The sequence below is a fragment of the Macrobrachium rosenbergii genome, chromosome 25, assembly GCF_040412425.1.
Source record: "Macrobrachium rosenbergii isolate ZJJX-2024 chromosome 25, ASM4041242v1, whole genome shotgun sequence".
NCBI classification, from domain to species: Eukaryota; Metazoa; Arthropoda; class Malacostraca; order Decapoda; family Palaemonidae; genus Macrobrachium; species Macrobrachium rosenbergii.
Window position 1 is genome coordinate 16,656,904 of NC_089765.1, and position 19,280 is coordinate 16,676,183.

At 33.6% G+C, this 19,280-nt stretch overlaps 1 long non-coding RNA gene across 1 annotated transcript; it reads left to right on the forward strand.

Moving 5' to 3' along the window:
- The first annotated feature begins 2,442 nt into the window (after positions 1–2,442).
- Positions 2,443–6,135, forward strand: LOC136852385 (uncharacterized). Its single transcript, XR_010857121.1, has 3 exons — positions 2,443–2,553; positions 4,483–5,694; positions 5,983–6,135. It is a non-coding gene; the product is annotated as an uncharacterized lncRNA (long non-coding RNA).
- The last annotated feature ends 13,145 nt before the right edge of the window (positions 6,136–19,280 follow it).

A 19,280-nucleotide genomic window follows, 5' to 3' on the forward strand; every position in this document is an offset into this window, starting at 1 on the left:
ATTTGGAAATACATTCCAGTATAAAAAGCTATTTTTCAAATATACCTTTAAACAGGAGAGAGAGAGAGAGAGAGAGAGAGAGAGAGAGAGAGAGAGAGAGAGAGAGAGAGAGAGAGAGAGAGAATTACATTCCATTATTTGGAAGAGAAGTCATTTGAAAATACATTACAGCATAAAAAGCTATTTTTTGCCAAATATACCTTTAGACCGGAGGGAGAGAGAGAGAGAGAGAGAGAGAGAGAGAGAGAGAGAGAGAGAGAGAGAGAGAGAGAGAGAGAATAATTACATTCAAATAATGGAAAGAGAACTCATCTGAAAATACATTCCACTATTAAGAGCTATTTTTTGCCAAATATACCTTTAAACAGGAGAGAGAGAGAGAGAGAGAGAGAGAGAGAGAGAGAGAGAGAGAGAGAGAGAGAGAGAGAGAGAGAGAGGTGTGGGGCAGGGAATTAACTTCATCTGCAAATCTTGTAACAAAGCAAATAAAATCCATTTTACGGCCTCTCCTTCAGATGAAAAAGTAATGAAAATGTTTATATTTAAATTGATATTTTATGAAAAATGGTATTTAATAAAAGCCAGCGATAAATACTGAGAATTTTTTTCAGTTATTATTAGGCAGACTTTTATGTTTTAATTTTTCAAGGGTACGAGAGATTTAATTTTATCTGAAAATTCTTTTTAAAAAATAAAGAAAGTAGGTTTTGTCAAGCGTTTTAAAGCACTTTTGCTGTCATCAATCCACTGGAACTACAATTCTGAGCTAGTTTGTTAAAATATCTTTGATTCAGAGTCCAGTGCTGGCATAAGGCCAGCTTAAACTAAATCAACAACAAGAACATTAAAAAAATAGACTAGAAATACAATTCTGAGGTACTGATTTATAAGAAAAAATCTGACTTAAAAAATCTAATTTATGAATTACGAAGAACTGCTGGCATAAGGCCAACTTAAGCGAGAACAAGAACAACATAAAACAAGTAAAAAATGCGCCGAAGTTTCTTAGGCGCAGTCGAGTTTTGTGTACAGCTTATAATCAAGGACACCGAAAATACATCTGTCTTTCGGTGGTCTCGGTATAATGCCGTATGAGCCGCGGTCCATGAAACTCTCAGTCGACCTGTATTGTTGCGTTGCCATAACACGATTATGGATAACTTTAACCGCAAATAAAATCAAAACTACTGGGGCTAGAGGGCTGCAATTTGGTATGTTTGATGATTGGAAGGTAGATGATCAACATACCAATTTGCAGCCCTCTAGCCTCAGTAGTTTTTAAGATCTGAGGGCGGACAGAAAAAATGCGGATGGACAGACAGCCATCTCAGTAGTTTTCTTTCACATAAAACTAAAAGATGGACTAGAATCACAATTCTGGGTCAGTTATTATACAAAATATCCCGAACTCGAAGACTTTCAATTACGAATTGTGAATAACTGTTTGCAACACGTTCCAATTACCACCGATTTTTAATATAAGAAGTCACATTCCCTCAGTGCTTCATATAATATTCTTTTTGAAACTTGTAAATAAGAAGGAATCTAAGTTCGCGCGGAAATTAGAGTGACCTGAAGTCAATGTGTCATGATTTTAATATTTGAATTAATAATAGAACAGTTACGATACAAGTTTCATATTCAGAGAATTCTCGCGTTTGACAAAAGCATTTGAAATATTTCCACTTTTTGCGTATTGTGAATACATTATTAATACTTTACTGTAGTAATACATTGAAACCTTCAGTGGGGGTATTATTATTATTATTATTATTATTATTATTATTATTATTATTATTATTATTATTATTATTATTATTATTATTATTAATTCTGTTCTTTTATTCCTTCCTTTATTATTATTATTATTATTATTATTATTATTATTATTATTATTATTATTATTATTATTATTATTATTATTATTATTCATAACAGCTAACATTACTAAATCTCTTTGGGATGAAAGTAATAGCCCAAATCCAATCTCTACCTCGGCTGTGACTCTCCACAGCCGAGTAAGCACCAGGGTCATGATTCATCTGCTAAGGACTGTAGAGACATACAACATTTCTCTGGAAAGGGGCCTGATCGCTTCACCCCCGTGGGATCGATCTCATGTGACGAGGCTGCAACTACAGAGTCATGGAGACATAGGGCTATTTTGTTCATAATTCTGATATTCGTCTGTGCCTAAGGTCTCTCGTAAGTTCAGGCTAACTTTTCCCATGAATCACTGGCCTGACGTAAGCTCCACTTTTGTCTAGGCTGAGTCTATGTGTCCATATATTGCCAGGAAAAAAAAAAAGACGTCTAACATTCGTAGAAACTTAACGCTCATAAACGTTAGCTATAAGTTTAGTGGTACTGAAAGTTACCACACTTATAGTTACTCTTTTGTTTGTTTACAGTCAGTTGGGCAGGTGACGTCATTGACGGGTGTTAGAGTTAGACTCCAGTACTGCTCTGGACTTCGGAAGAGGGACGGTGTTAGTGATTTCTCTTTATTATTTCCTGCTTTATTCACATCTTTGGTGTTCACGGAGAGCACAGGTAACTGGCAATGATTCTGTGTTTGTTTTTCTGTTGGAAAAGTGTCAGTAAGTGTTAAGTGGTCAGATTATGAAATGGAAATTTGATGTTTACGACTTGGCCTATCTCCCTAGCGATAGTGGTGTCATGGGCCAACTACAGGTGCTAATTGCCTCGTGGTTTGAGCAGTCACACCTGTGAGTATTCTTGCTTAATAGTGGTGGATATTGGTTAAATTTGGTTGACATAGCTTTAACCCTCGATACAGATATAGTGTGTTGTGAATGACGGTCAGTTGTTATATTTAAGTCCTTTGTTGATAGGTTAGGTTAGACTTGGAATGAAGTCATATATATTAGAATTTAACTTAACGTTTATGCAATTGTTTTAATGATAATTTTATTTTGACGGTAATTCTGCAGAAGAACTCAGTATGAAGATATTGGTTATTGAAAATTTTTTTGACTGAACACTATGGAAAAGGGTGTATATAATGCAGCAGAGGTGAGATAATTGGGAAATTTACCGAGACCATTTGAGATATTTACTGAGATCATTCGAGAAATTTACCGAGATAATATGAGAAATTTACCGAGATAATTTGAGATGTTTACCGAGTTAAGTTGAGAAATCTACCGAGATTATATGAGAAATTTACAGAGACATTTTGAGAAATTTACCGAGATGAGTTGAGAAATTTACCGAGATAATTTGAGAAATTTACCGGGATAATATGAGAAATTTAGTGAGGTAATTTGAGATATTCACCAAGATAATTTCAGAAATTTACTGAGATAAATTGAGAAACGTACCGAGATAATATGAGAAATTTACGGTAATAATTTATTTTGAGAAAGTTACCGCATAGTTCACCAGTAGAATTACCCAGTTTTTGAAGGGCTATGTCAGTTTCATTTTTAAAAAGTATAAGACAGTAGTCTTTTGAAAGGTATGATTGTGTATGGTGTTTATTTTTCAGCTTATATATATATATATATATATATATATATATATATATATATATATATATATATATATATATATATATATTATGTATATATTTTTCCTTAAGGAACGAGTAAATAAATAACGGATAACACTACCATTGCTACTCTTGACATACGAGCAGGTTAGGTAGGATGGGCAGACGGTGTTACTTAGAGAAATTGAGGGCATTCCAATTTCATACCTGCTTCTAAATCAGATGTAGGCTGTAGATCCTACATGCTGCTTTTAGTAATACGTACGGAAGTAGATTTGATAATTATTATCATCAAAATATTTAACAGAAAATAATTTCCTAAGTTCTGCTTTTAGTAAAAAAAAAAAAAAGGTACAGTGCTTATGGTGACAATATATCTTAAGTAAATTACTGTCTTAAGTATCCGTATAGTAACTTATAAGTAAGTCAGGTAGATGAGGCCAGGAAATGTAAGTAGAGAATGCAGGAAAGTAAAGCTTGGGTTTAGTAATCTGGGTAAAGTGTAAAAAAGTATAACTCTGTTCTTTGTTGCTATAAAAAATTAGAGTGAGTTTCATTGCCCATAAGAAATATAGATATATATATATATATAATATATATATATATATATATATATATATATATATATATATAAAGTGCACTTTCTTGGCAATTGAGGACTTAATTATCTGCATCTATTTTTTTCCTCTTTTGAGGAATTAATGTATATGTATTTATTTAACTTTATAGGAAAGGCTTCTTCCAAAGTTATTTAAATTTATCCTTGAATACAATTCGAAACAACATAAGGTCTTTGGATGTATATATATATATATATATATATATATATATATATATATATATATATATATATATATATATATATATATATATATATAGGCCAGTTTCAGATTATTCCAATTAAAGAGTAAAAAGTTATAGTTATTTTCATAACAACTGCATAACAACCATTTTCTGTTCATTTTCAGAACTCAAAATTCAGATGGAGGATATGTTAAAATCATCAGATCCAATCGTTTAAATTCAGGTAGAGAATTTGTTAAAACATTGAACCCAATCGTTTGACACAGAACTAAGGAATGTCACTCAATAAAACAATTCTATTGCTCGGTCAGACATTACAAATCTCCGAATAAAATTGTCAGATAGAGTTCCTACGTTGCATTTTGTTGCAAATTGTGATACAAAAAATTAGCAAATCAAGTTACTTAGGGCATTAAGAAACTTAGAATCGTGAAATAAATTCGTTAGCTTTGAGTATTGCTAGTATATTAAAATCTCCTTATTAATATGTTTAGTTAAAAAAAAATAGCAAAATTGCCTAGTTAAGCAAATTGAGTAATGTGAAAGATATTCTTACTACGTAAATTTCTAGATAAATGTCTGTTTAATGCCTATTGCTAGTATATTAATACTATTGCTAGTATATTGATACGTGTAGTTAAAATAAAACCTAGGTATTAATAAGTGTAGCTAAAATAATAGCAAAAATTGGGGAGTTAATCTAATAATAAAATATGCAAGATATTTTTAGTATTTAGATCACTTAAATATAAAGACTAGGGTTGTAGGCTACCTGATCGACTTTATAGATTTGTCTAAACGACTTCACTTACATCTAAGTTACTTTGTGGTGATTCGACCTGACTCACACATTGACATCAAGACGTGATAATTAATGTCGATGGAGAATGGGATTCGACATCGGGATGCGACCGTTGGGATTTGACCTAGGATTCGATCTTGAGATTTGCCTTTGGGATTCGACCTTGAGTTCGACATTGGGATTCGACCTTGGGATTCGACCATGGGATTCGACCTTGAGATTCGACCTTGGAGTTCGACTTTGGGATTCGACCTTAGGATTCGACTTCTGGGCTCGATCTTAGGATTCAACCTTTCAATTCGACCTTGGCATTCAGCCTTGAAATTAGACCTTGTGAGTCGAATGTGGGATTCAATCCTGTGATTCGACCTCGGTTTTTTATCTTGGGATTCGCCCTTGTGAGTCGACCTTGAGATTCGACCCTGCTATTCGACCTTGATATTCGACAGTGGGATTCGACCTTGAGGTTCGACATTGGGATTTTACATTGGGATTCAATCTAGAGGTTCAACCCCGTTACTCGACCCTGCGATTCGACCTTGCGAATCGACCTTCCCCTTCGATTTGCAAGTCGGTGAGTTTATGAATTATGAATGTTGATTTTTTCTTTGTTTGATAATGTGTAAAAACATTTGCGTCATTAATACTTTCAATGAATAGGCTTCACATAAACAGTGATGTTACTGAAGGTTTTACATGCAAATGGCCCATAGAAATATGAAACTTGATATCTGAATAAGTTAATGAATCTTGTCTAGATATTTAGGCCTCCAAAAACTATTACAGGCCTAAGCCTCTGTTAAGGGTTAAGGTTAGATTTGGCTAACATTATTAAAATAATAAACAATTCCTTGTTTTTCAGTCTGTGGGTGATATGGACGATAGACCTCGTCAAATCCAAGGAAAGGAGGTTGAAGACTGAATTTGGAAAGGAGGTTGAAGATTGAATTTGGAAAGCAAATTGAAGATTGAATTTTTTCCGTGATAGTTTTATAATGTGACCCGTTTATGTCTGAATGGTAAGGAAATGTGTATATATCACTTATGTTTCACCTAATCTAATCTAGAAAGGTATAAGCTTATGTATAATGTGTCAGAAAATATAGGTAATAAAAGCTGACATAGTTCATTTAATGTTCACTGATAGTTCTAGGTTAAATGGAAAACATTGTATTATTGATAAAGTTCAGGTATCGCTCATGAGTGGGATTGAACTCTGGTCAGTTTTTAGTGAGATCTGTATTGTAGACCAAACTTTTCAAACATTACCACTTAATATTGTTTGAATTGAATGGGATAGCAGGAAGATATGCTTAATAAAACACTACAGATTTCTACAGTGAACAAAACTACAACTGTGTCTCCTCTGTAACAGACTTGAGTATAGGTGCTTGAGGTCTGGTTGTGCCTAAATAAATCATATTGTAATACATTGTATCAAACTAATATGCCAAAACACCACAGTTTCCTTGAAGCAATTAATCTGTCTCTTCTGTTTCAGATGATCAGTAATTAAGTCATATTTTAATATCTTGTATCAAACTACTTTTCCTCAAAATCTCAATATTCCCTGAACCAGTTCACTTGTTTCTTCTGCCTCCGGCGATCTACAACCTGAGATTCTTGAAGGAAGTCATATACGATTGTTGTAAGAAATACTCCAAAGAAGCTTTGTAGCTCTGTAACAAAGGTAAGTGTTTACTGAACAGGACATAATTTAGTATTTGACAAGTACACTGAGAAAGTAGGTTGGCAGAAAGAGCATTAAACGTGGTTTTTTTTAGTGATTGAGCCAACCAGTGCGGTGGTGTGTACTTAGAGGACTTAAGACTAATTAGAGAAGTGTGGAACATTATTGGTGCTAACAGATTTAACCAGATAATCTGAAACTGTTTAAATGGACTTGTACAAGTTGTACCAATTTCCAGTAATAATAATAATGATAATTCACACACTCAAATGAAAACGAAACTTTCATTTTGCCAACTGAAATTGACACGAAAAGCTCCCGCCAGTTTTGAGTGGAATTTGCACTGCAATCAAAAGGTTTAATTACATCGACATTTACTTTAGCTGTGACGAAATACGAGTTCAGCGTTATGTCTTTCAACACTGAGCAAAAAAAAAAAAACTGTTCTTTCTGAGTCCTTCTTAGTAATAGGGGCTAGGTAAAGAATTTCTTGGGCTTGGGCCTGCTTTAGCTAATGATGCCTTTCTTTTGATGATTTGTAAGCCAAGATATCTTAAATTTTACTTGATGTAATTAACTTGTTTCTCGTTCTTTCAGAAATTCTACAGCTGGCAAGTGAAATTTCATTGACAAGATACAAGTTTTTACTAAGACAAACTTTCTACAAGATTCTGCCACGACAAACATTCTTCATTGCCATTTTTTAGCAAATATGTAATTTGTCAGTGCAATTACAACTAATGGTTGTGAACTATCAGTGAAATATAGGCCATTAGATAGTTAAATATGGTTCAGAATATATTGCGTTTACTTGAATTTCTGCATTAACTTAATATTAGCTATTAAGTAGCTCTGAATAGTTCAGGATACACAGTTTGCTTATATTTCCCATCAGTTCAGTGTGCTGTAGGAGTTCAGTATATTTCAGGATAATTATTGTTTAGGTAACCTGTCAGTTTAACATCAGAAATCAGGTGGATCAGAACATATCAGGTTATGTAATTCATTTAAATGTCTTCTAAGTTTAATATCAACAATCAGGTGGTTCTTTATGATTAAGGATACATAGCTTACTATCTAAAAATATGCCCAGTTCGATATCCAAACCATAAAGAGTTACATTTTATGTTTTTTGACATAATATCAATAGGATAATATCAGCTATCAGGAAGGTATGCCCTAAAATCAGGTTGTCAAGTATACTTCAGCATAAATCAGTATCATAATACCAGGTATCAGGTGGTTTTATGTTGTGCAATACACATTTCTGTAATTTTCAATAGTTTAAATTCCTGGTATACTTCCTTTTTTAAGATACATACTGACCTAAGATCATTAGTTGTACTTTGTCATAGTAGGTCGTTAACCGTTTACTTTATAATGAGTACCTCACATTGGTATAGCCAGTAAATCAGTAATGATCTGAATACAATTTCACCTAAGTTTATGCCAGATTGATTGGAGGTCATTCTGATTATTTTTAGTAGTTTTCATGAAGTTCATACTAGCTATGACCTGGTTTTTATTAGTTATGAAGAATAGGCTTTATTGATGTTGTATAGAAACTCTTTTGTGGTGCTTAGAGATTATTTAGACGAGTTGAACCAAGGAAATATAATCCACATAGCACAGGTAAACTTTTTGACAAAATAATGTATATGATGACAGATGCTTTTTCTCTATGTGGGTCTTGCATATAGTGAAAAGTTAGTTTCCATTTTGGTAGGGACTTAGTCAAAACTTCCCTAACATTCCTAGTAGCCCTTATCATCAGGTTGTTGCAATGGTCAAGTTAAAACAAAGTTTTGAGTGTGTTTTCAGGATTCTAGATCTTGCATTAGTGTAATTTTATGTAAGCATTGGTGTTTTGCTCAGAAACTTAAGTTTCATGTATATATATATATATATATATATATATATATATATATATATATATATATATATATATATATATATATATATATATATATAAAAGATGTATAGATATATACATGTATATATATAGATGTATAGATATATACATGTATATATATAGATGTATAGATATATACATGTATGTATATGTATATATATATATATATATATATATATATATATATATATATATATATATATATATATATATATATATATATATACACACACATATATATATATATATATATATATATATATATATATATATATATATATATATATATATATATATTAAATATAAAGATATATATATTCCCTTATATTTTTGGCAAACATAGTATGCCACAATTTTTTGAAGTGCATAAATCATAAGTCTTTTAGTTCTCTACAACCTATGCCGTGAAAATTATGCACCTTACTAAACATTAAATATAAACTATTTAATAATTAATACTGCAAGCTCTGCAGAATATCTTATTGAGAGCATTATTCTCATGGCATTTCTGCATATTTCAAGACACTACTAGCATAGTAATATAGTAATTTAAGTCAATATTTTTCATGATATTTTGTTAGGGTCATAGTCTAGATGCTCTTGCTTCATAAATGTAAATTACTTGCGGAATTCACTTTTATGCAGTCGGATTTGTAGGTTACGTAAATTGCTAACGCAATGCTTCGGTGTCTTGATAAATGGAGATTACTTTATAGATCAGGGTATAAGACATATTTTATTGATTGTTAACATGTTTTATGAAATTCAAATTGAATCACAGTAATATGATAACATTTATAAAAGCTCTTAAACTGTTAATAAGGAACTCTGTATTCTTGATACTTAGAAAATTTTGTAATACTAAATTGTACATTAATTTTGTTGTAGGCTACAAGGACTTCTGTATTTCTGCCTTTTCTGCTCAGTCCTCACAAAGTATCTCAACTTTCATTTTGCTAGGGAACGTAACTGGAACCATTATTAGCAAAAATTCTACAAATTTGTAATAATATCAAGTACAGTCACTGTATACCATATAACCATTGTAATCTGGGTTTGATAAGTTACAAACATGAGTAATCTAGGTTTGATAAATTTCAAATATGAGGTCAGTGAGCTATTTAAAATTGTCCTCAGTGGCTCAGGTCAGCATAAATCTTTAGTTTTTATAATCCTTTGTGATGATGCCAGCCACAGAACCAAGAATTAAGGAATTTTTCTGAATTTATAAGAATAAGTTAGAAATTATTTCTGGATCCTGTCTTCCACCTATCCATTCTCACTGAACTTCCCTTTTTTGTGAAATTCCAGACACACTACTTATTCATGGGTATTTCTTCAATTTCAGTCTTCTGTACAAGCTTCACCATATAAACACTTGTAAGTTTACAATACGACTTGGAAACTAAAACAATGGACAAATACTTTTTGCCCTCTAGCCTCCTCCCATTGACAGAAGCAGTTTTGAGCAGATATACACTTGGCAGCAGAAAGCCTACATGCTTTGCGCTTTAATGAACGCCACATGCTCGCTCTCTCTCTCTCTCTCTCTCTCTCTCTCTCTCTCTCTCTCTCTCTCTCTCTCTCTCTCTCTCTCTCTCTCTCTCTCTCTCTCTCATATGTTCCAATTAGTTTCCTTTTTTTTTTAGGTACCCTTGTACACATTAAACAATAAAGCTTCCTCCACAATAACACAAGTTGTGGCTTCATTTTTTGCACTCCTGAAGCATCCCTGTTCCCGTTGCACTTTGCTAAAGTCTTTAACATGCTCTTCTGAAGCATCATTTCACATTCTATGCATTTCTGAAGCTTTTCTGTACACTGTACATGCTTAGAACCATCAGTGTAAACTTGGTATATTGTGCTTGGGAGTCTTCCATACATTACCTGTTTTGCTGAAGCTCTATATGAACACTAGATACAATTAAGGTGCTTTTGCTGTTTCATTCCCACACAGGGACTATGTATTCCACTCTCAATATTTTAAGTCCTAACATTTTTACTCTTAACATTTTCATTACACATTTTCATTACACATTTTCACAATATATACACTCTTGAGAACCCCACTCTCAACATTAGATGTTTAGTTGATCACAGATATTTGAATGTAAGTTTGTTAGGGTATGAAATTGCTGTAAATCTTTGTGTGCAAAGATATTTATGTTTTTCACAAAATTCTTAAGTGAATGCTGGAGTTTTTTGTGGAAAATTTTTAGTAGTTCCTATTTTGTAATATGATTTAAGTTAGGATTTTTATCTTCATTTTTAAGAAGGTTTTTTTTTCATTAATGAGAACAAAGTGAACTAGAGCAGTGTTTTTAAACATTAGCCTAAAAACTTAAATAGTTTGAAAATCCATGTATTACTGCTCATTTTTAAGGGACGTTAGTTGAAGTACAGAAGTCCTCATATATGTAAACACTGTGTATATGGAATACTGGAAAGATTGTAGATAGGAAAAACTGGAAATATGTAAAATAAAGGACTCCTTGGGGTCAGCATTGCAGTGCCCCCGGGAGGGAGTGTCCTCAGCAGGAGGCATAACCAGTCAGTTTTCAGCTTCGGAGCCGACTCAAATAAGGGCTGTTTTCTAAGCTGACAGCTGGTTGCCAAGATGAGAGAAGACTTATATAGCTCCCTTGTGCTTTTCCAGATGTATTCTCATTTCTATGACAGTGATGAAGAATAGTAGACTTTCAAATGTAAAGAAAGGAAAAGTATTATGTAAGTGAATGTCCAAGGGGAAATGATGGTTAAGGTTACTACTGAGATAGGCCTTAGTTCATGTTCACTTGAATGGCTGTATTCATACATAAGCAGATGCTTGCTAACATGTAGTGTCTAATGATCAGGTGTATTAAGCCTGTAGACTTTTACTGCCAGAATTTCGTTCCCAACATGCATAATGGCCAAAAATTCTAGTTTACTTTTTCCGTGAATATCACATAAGAAAATCTATGGTTTTCAAGTATTCTTACATTCTGTTTTCAGTTTTTCTTTGGGGTTTCATGGGTGATTTTCTCCCACTTTATGCTACAGAAATGTATTTTTGTATACAATTTCTTAGAAAACGAGAAACAATAAGCAAAAGACGTGAGTATGATGTATATATTTTCGAATGTGTTCACCATTGTATAGTTGGGTTGGGTAACGAACAGAATTCTTTCCTTATAGCTGTGTATGAAGTTATTTGTAAATAATTGTGGATAAGGTTACAGGACCTGTCTTCAGAGACATTTGTATGCAAAACTGACTGACTTTTATTATGGATGATTGGCTAAAATTATTTGTTATATTTGGATGCAAAAATGCTCTGTATGTATGACTTCCAATTCAGAGATTATTTTGAGAAATTTTTTCATTTGGGGAGATTTTTATTTTGCATTGTCACGTTCCACTTACAAGTTAATCATTAGATTTTGTTTTTTAATACTATTTCCTGGTTAATTTCATGTAAATTTGATGGTGTAATGTGAAAAATTCTAACTTGTAAAGCATCATTTACCATGATTAAAAAGTTTATTGTCATTTTTGCTGAAGCTAGATTTGGCTGACTTGTTTTTGATAGTTAATATGAAAATGTTTCACAAGGTTCTTTTTAAGGATTGCATATAATTTATATCTTTCCATATATCTTGAAAAAACCTAAAGTAAGCATAACAGAACATTTAGAAAGTAAAAAAAAAAAGTGATCCTCCTGGTCGAGCATATGACAATACTTTTGATTATATTTAGGACACATGCCTTCGTTTCAAAAGGGGGTACCAGCTTGGGGCTTAAACACCTTCGCGTCTTGGGCCAACATTTCATTGCATGTATTTGAAATAAAGGAGGGATAAATACCACGATGGACGTTTTTAGAGGCCTGTGCGAGAAACCTTGAACGTTCATAACATCTTCAGTAATTAGATCAAACTGGGTGTATGTTAATCTTAGAACTCTGATGGGAGTCTTTGGCATAAAATATACAGAAACAAAATGATCTGATAAGTCTTTCAAAAAGTTATTGTGTAATATATTGGAAAGGTTATTATGTTATTGCCATATACCTTACCCAAATGCATCCTAGGATACTGAGGGAGTGTGAGGTAATGTCTAGATTTCACATAATGGCAAAGATGAATTTTAGAACACGGGTTTTCACTGTCATTGAATGGGATGGATAAACTGTCCTCATTTTTATGTTACCTTTTAACTGGAAGTCTTCTCTGATGTGAACGTATTCCTATGAAAAGCTTTGTAAGATTTAGATTAATTAGATGCTATGGTGAAACTAGTTGCCATTTATAGAAGTTACAGGAACCTTTAAGGTCAATGTTTGCATCTGTTTACTGACTTCAGGTGTTCACAGGTTTCCTCTTAAGATTTGTAGACTGTGAAATTGTTACTTGGTTTACTGAGCTTTGTGTTGACTCTTAGAATTGGAGCTACATGTATCTGACGTATGTAACGGTGGTACTGTTTTGGGGCATTTTGTTGCAGAGGAATATGAGTTATGACGTAATTGCTTTGTGGATACTTGTAGATATATAACTGATGCTGTTTTTTCCGTTACTCCAAAGTGGTCTTGGCAAGCTTTTCTGGGTCATGGTAACTCAAGAAGTTACTAAAACTTCAACTGACTTTAGAACTATACCTGATCTTTGGTAACTTGCTTTGAGACACTGGTCATGTTGTAGGTAGTAAATTTTCCTGGTTTTCACACTGTGTAATTTACTATTCAAGATGTCAGTGGAGTTTTGTAGGCGTTTTTCTAAGTTTGATCCCTTGAGTTTTAAAACTGTAAAGGTCGAAGTTGACATTATTCATGCAAGTATAGTAATGCCATAAGCAAGCCTATGTGTCTTATTTAAGAAGGTGGTTTGTGATTCTTTGGAACTCGAAGTGTTAGTTTGCAATAGTAAGCTCTTGAAATATGATAAAGACTAAAATTTGGTGTTAATCGAGCATTGTAGGGAATAGTTTGATTAATGAAATGATATTAGTTGTGGTTCATGACAGTAAAATTTGGTGGTACAAGAAACTTGACATGACCAGCCTGTGAGTGTTAAAGGTAACATTCTGATTGGCTTTTATTCAGTCAGCATAAAGGATTCACAGCAGTTCGTGATGGTCAAGTTTTGGACTGAGTCAATGCTTGGTTTATTGCAGAGGGTATACTAGACTCCTGGTAGAATTAATTCGTTATAGTGGTGTAAGGCATTTAGTGATTGTTTGTGATTGCCTGGTATTCAGATTTTATTTGTTGACAGTGGAGTTGATAATCTGGTGAATTTCAGTCTCAGAGATTCGTTGCTGACAGTGGATTTGGTATTCAGCAATTCGTTGGTGACAGTGGATTTTGAATTCAGAAATTCTTTGGTGACAGTGGAGTTGGTATTCAGCAATTCGTTGTTATAGTGGATTTGGTATTCAGCAATTCATTGGTGATAGTGGATTTGGTGTTCAGCAATTTGTGGGTGACAGTGGATTTGGTATTCAGAAATTCTTTGGTGATAGTGGATCTGGTATTCAGCATTTCGTTAGTGACAGTGGATTTGGTATTCATAAATTTTTTTATGACAGTGGATTTGGTATTCAGCAATTCATTAGTGACATTGGATTTGGTATTCATAAATTTTTTTATGACAGTGGATTTGGTATTCAGCAATTCGTTTGTGACAGTGGATTTGGTATTCAGCAATTCGTTGGTGATGGTGGATTTGGTATCCAGCTATTCGTTGGTGATAGTGGGTTTGATATTCAGCAATTCGTTAATGACCTTGGATTTGGTATTCAGAAATCACTAAGTAACAGTGGAATTCAGTAATTCTTAAATTAGTTGGTGACAGAGGAATTTGGTTTTCAGAAACAAATTCCTGACTGGATTTGGCATTCAAGCAATTTGTTAGTGATGTTAATTTAAAATTTGACTGACTCTGGATTGTATTAGCAATTTGTTGATATCTGGCTTTGGATTCAGTTTGTTGGTGACAGTGGATTTGGTATTCAGCAATTTTGGTCCCAAGCATTGTTCTTGATCATTTAGGATTGTCTTGTTGGTGGAAATTATGGTAGAATTTTGTGTTCATCATCAAATATCATCTTTAAATTATATTTGAATTTTTCTTAAAGCTGAGCCTATGTTGTGTTTGTTTTAAATCTAGTCTAGGATTCAAAAAAAAAAAAAAAGTTTGAGATTCAACTGAGTTCAGAAAGTCTTTTATCTTGCTAGATTTTAGTTTTAGAAAGTGTGTTGGTCTGTGATACTTTTGATTTCAGAAAGTCTGTGGTCTATAATACTCTCCCCATTTCAGGATATAAGTTAGTTTGGTACACTTTTTGGCTTCAGATTTCTTTTCACATTTTTCATTCAGGAAATTTTTTTCAAGCATGTATTTTAGAAGTTTGTTACTGTGTGAAACTTTTACTTTTAGAAAGTTAATTTGTGAAAGTTACTCTGAGAAAGTCTGATTCTTCATGAAACTTGGCCTTCAGAAAGTCTGGTTTTGATACATTTTCATTCGGGTGTTGGTTCGTAGTAGCTTGGGTTTAGAAAGTATTCTAGCTTATTGTATTCTCCCCACAGTTATTCTAATAGTCTGTGATGCATTCTCAGTTACGATGTTCACGAGATGCTTCGACCTTCATGCAGTTTGTTAAGTTTGTATTTGTTTTGCTTACAGAAAGTCTGTTAACTTTCATGGTATTGTCTTCAGGAAGTATGTTAGCTTTCAAGATGTCTGAGTTTGTGAGTCTTTTTTGTCAAAGGAACTTAGCTTGTTAGTTTTTGTTAGAAAGTCTGTTAGTTTGTGGTTTGTGCTAGAAGTTTGTAGTTTGTAGGCTGTCATTATTTGTTAATTGCCTTTGAAATCTTATTAGTCTGTGATTTTTGAGGTAGAAAGTGTTAGTTAGGATTTTTGTTATTGCTAGAAAGTCGGTTTGTTCACTATTTTTTTGAGCTGGAAAGTCTGGGTGTTCGTGAGGTTTTGGTTAGAATGTCTGTTAGAGATATTTATTAGCTGTAGGTTTTGCCTGGAAAATCTGTTAGTTTGTGATTTTTCCTGCCAAGAAGTCATGTGGTTTGGGAAGGTTTTTGCCAAGAATATCTATTAGGCTGGAGTTATCCCTAGGATTTATGAGTTTCTGGCTTAGAATTATATACAGCTCGTGAGTGTTATACTCAGGAAGACTGTTGGTTCATGAGTTTATTGGCTATAAAACCTGTGTATGTATGTGTGTGTAAGTGTGATAGTTTTGCCCAAAAAAGTGTGTCAGTTTGTAAGTTTCTTTGCTTAGAAAGGGTCTTTGTTTGTGGGATGTTTTTATCCAGAAAGTGTGTTAATTGAAAGTAGTTTTTGTCTGCTGTTTTTTTTCTTTAGTGATTTTTTAGTGTTTTAGTTTGGGATGGTTTTTGCTGCCTTACCAGAATGAGGGTTAGTTACTGAGAAAGTTTAGGTTTGTGAAATGTGTTTAGAAGTATGCAGATTTTGGCAAGTTTTTTGCATAGGAAATGTTAGTTCGTATGAGGTTTTTGCGAAGATTATGTTACTTCAGGGGAGGTTTTCTTGCCTGGAAATGATTAGTCTGTGAGCTTTAGGCTGGAATATCTGTTGGTTTGCAAGATTTCGACCTAGAAATTGTCAGTATACGAGTCTTTTTCGCTTATGAAGTGGTTCAGAATTTGTTTTTTGCAAGGCAAGTTTGTTGTTGGGCTTCAAATTCTCTTAGTTTGGGATAGTTTTTGTTGTTGGGAAAGTGGAGTTTTTTTGCCTGTCAAGTTTGTTTGTTTGGGAGGTTTTTTTTTTGCCGAGATAGTGGAATTTATAAAAAAAAAAAAGTGTTAGTTTGAATTTTACTAGAAAGAGTTTTTGTCCGTGTTTTTACTATGGAAGTGTTTTACCTGGAGTTTGCTTTTATTATCTAAAAAGTGTGTGAATTGGGGAGAACATTTTGCCTGGAAAGTGTTAGTTATAGAGAGTTTTTGACCCAGATGGTATGTCAGTTGAGATTTTTTTTATGAACCATGCCAGACAAACAGGAATTTCGATAGCTATGCATTTGGTGAGCAATATGAAATGACTATTCTTAGACCTGTAGCCCTGTTCTGGTGAACAGTACGAAACTTCTATTCATAGATTTGTAAAATCTGGACTCTGAAGACTTTTAGAAGACGTACTACCTTCAAAACACTCGAAGGAATGTCCCAAGTAATTGCTGAAAGATTTTTAGAAGACATGCTAACTTCAAAACACTTGAAGGAATGCCCCAAATAAGCACTGAAACATTTTTAGAAGACATACTAATTTCAAAACACTCGAAGGAATGCCCCAATTAAGTGCTAGACATTCCTCTCTAATTACCTGTCAATGAGATGAACGTTTTAAGGCCTAATCACACAGAACCTAAATTGTCCTGGTGGTCCGCGTGCACGGTGAAGGTTGACGTTAGTCCGACCTCCTGTCCTGCTGGGGAAGGAAGAACTCGGGGCAGGAGGACATTAGCTTTGCGCGTCTCCGACCATTTACTTGACTCAATCACTTACACTGGATGGTGTTGGCCCACAAGGCGAGTTACTGAAGGCGTCTGGGTCACTTGTCTGCTTTTGGGGAGTCTGCATGCGTCTCGGTGTGATTAATTGCTTTTGTTGTGACAGAGACCTGAGGATGACTTGTGCTTTGAAATAAAAAAAATTAAGCTTTTGTTTATTTTTCTTCTGAAAATCATCTTGTTCAGAAAGACATTTGAAATGATAGAAATCATGAAATGTTGAACCGAACTAAGCGCCTGAAAAATGCAATGAAATTTAAAATGTAGCTAAAGTTTTAATTAAGAAATAAGCAAAATATTTTAGCAAACATATAATAATTGAAAGCCTGAGCCTAAATTCAAATGCTGATCAGAAATCATCTGAAAAACTAGCTTAAAAAGTTAATATAAGAAAAAAATCGTCTAAATTTGAAATTTTAACTCTAATCATGGAATTCGGCACAAATTTGAAACCTGATTGCATCGTCAAAAAGTACTATAAAAATTAGGTAAAATCAAAATTCTTATGACATTGTGAAGTGAAAATTGATAATTTTAATTTAAAAAGCTCAACTAAATGAGATTAACTTTGAAAAAATGATGAAGGAATTTGATGTCACTTCTATAGAGCATTTCTGTGTCGGGTGGGGCATCACAGCAGCAAATTTTTGTGGCATATTTTAGCATTCTGCCGTCAAATTTTATATCAAGAGGCCAATGTTTGTGGCAAAATTGAAGTCTCATGTTGGTAATTCTCTTATAAATATGGGCCCAGCTCCATTTTTGCCACCAGTATTGACATTTTGATATGAAATTTGATGTCAAAATGCTTGAAGGTGTCAGGGAACCAGGCTGTGTGAATATACCAAGTTATTTTAGTCAACTCCGTATTAAAAAAAAAAGTCAATTCTCTATGCAAGTATGTCTGAAAATAAGGATTAAATAGCCTCATCAAGTAACATTTACAAGTAAATTATCCGTAACTGCTCTAAGTCAAGAATTCTGTTCGGTACAAAGTCAATGTCCAATGGCTAATCGTCTCGAGAATATATTCATCGTTTTCAGTGTCTTTCGCCTTTCGTTCCTCTGTTTTCTATGAGGGTGAATACAATCTACGTTTTCTGTATCAAAACGTTAGAGAAATTCGTCTGCTTAACGAAATCTCAAAGAAAACTGAAAGCAGAAGTCAAGATGTATCTTTAAATCCCGTAGATTTCTTTGTATTTTATTCATAGAGGAATTGGTCTTGTTTTTTGGCCACTTTGCTCATGGAACAAAATTCTGGCTGTAAATCTCTACGGTTCTTAACGCCATATATCATTAAACACTTCATGATGGCTTCAGTAGGAATCTGCCTTACGAGTGAACATAGCTAAGCCAAGTCTCAGTAGTTACTTTACCCCTCCCTCCCTCGGACTTTCCATACATAACAGTTTTTCCCTTTTACATTTGAAAGAGTCAACCATTCTTCAGCAGTCATAGAAAATGGAATACTTCCAGGACATCACAAGGGAGGTATGTCAGGCCTCTCCCATCTCGGTAATCACCTGTCAGTTCAGGAAACAGCCCCTTGGGTCGGCTCTGAAGTTGAAAACTGACTGGTTATGCCCTCCTGCTGAGGATTCTGCCTCCTTCGGGGCATTGCAATGCTGGCTCCGAGGGGGTAAAAATAAAATTTTGACCAAGTTTATCATTGTTACCAGTAACCACCCTCAAGTATGAAAATGTATTTTTGTGATTTAAATAAAAGAGCGTCCGGTTAATAGATGACTTTTATTTCCTCATCATATTATATTTTGCAAATATATATTGTTCAAACGATCCGAGCAGCATATCATCAGATTTTTCTGTTATTACGCTTTAAAGATCCACAAGAAATTATAAAAATGGCAAATAATATAATTTGATTTTTGATAAAACTATAACAACAGTTTACATCGTTTTCAATGCACCCAAGAGCATTAAAAGTTTTTCATGATTTTTGACGATTTTCGACGATGTTCTCACGATTTTCTTTCAGCTTTAGAGACAAAATATCGTGCTTTTT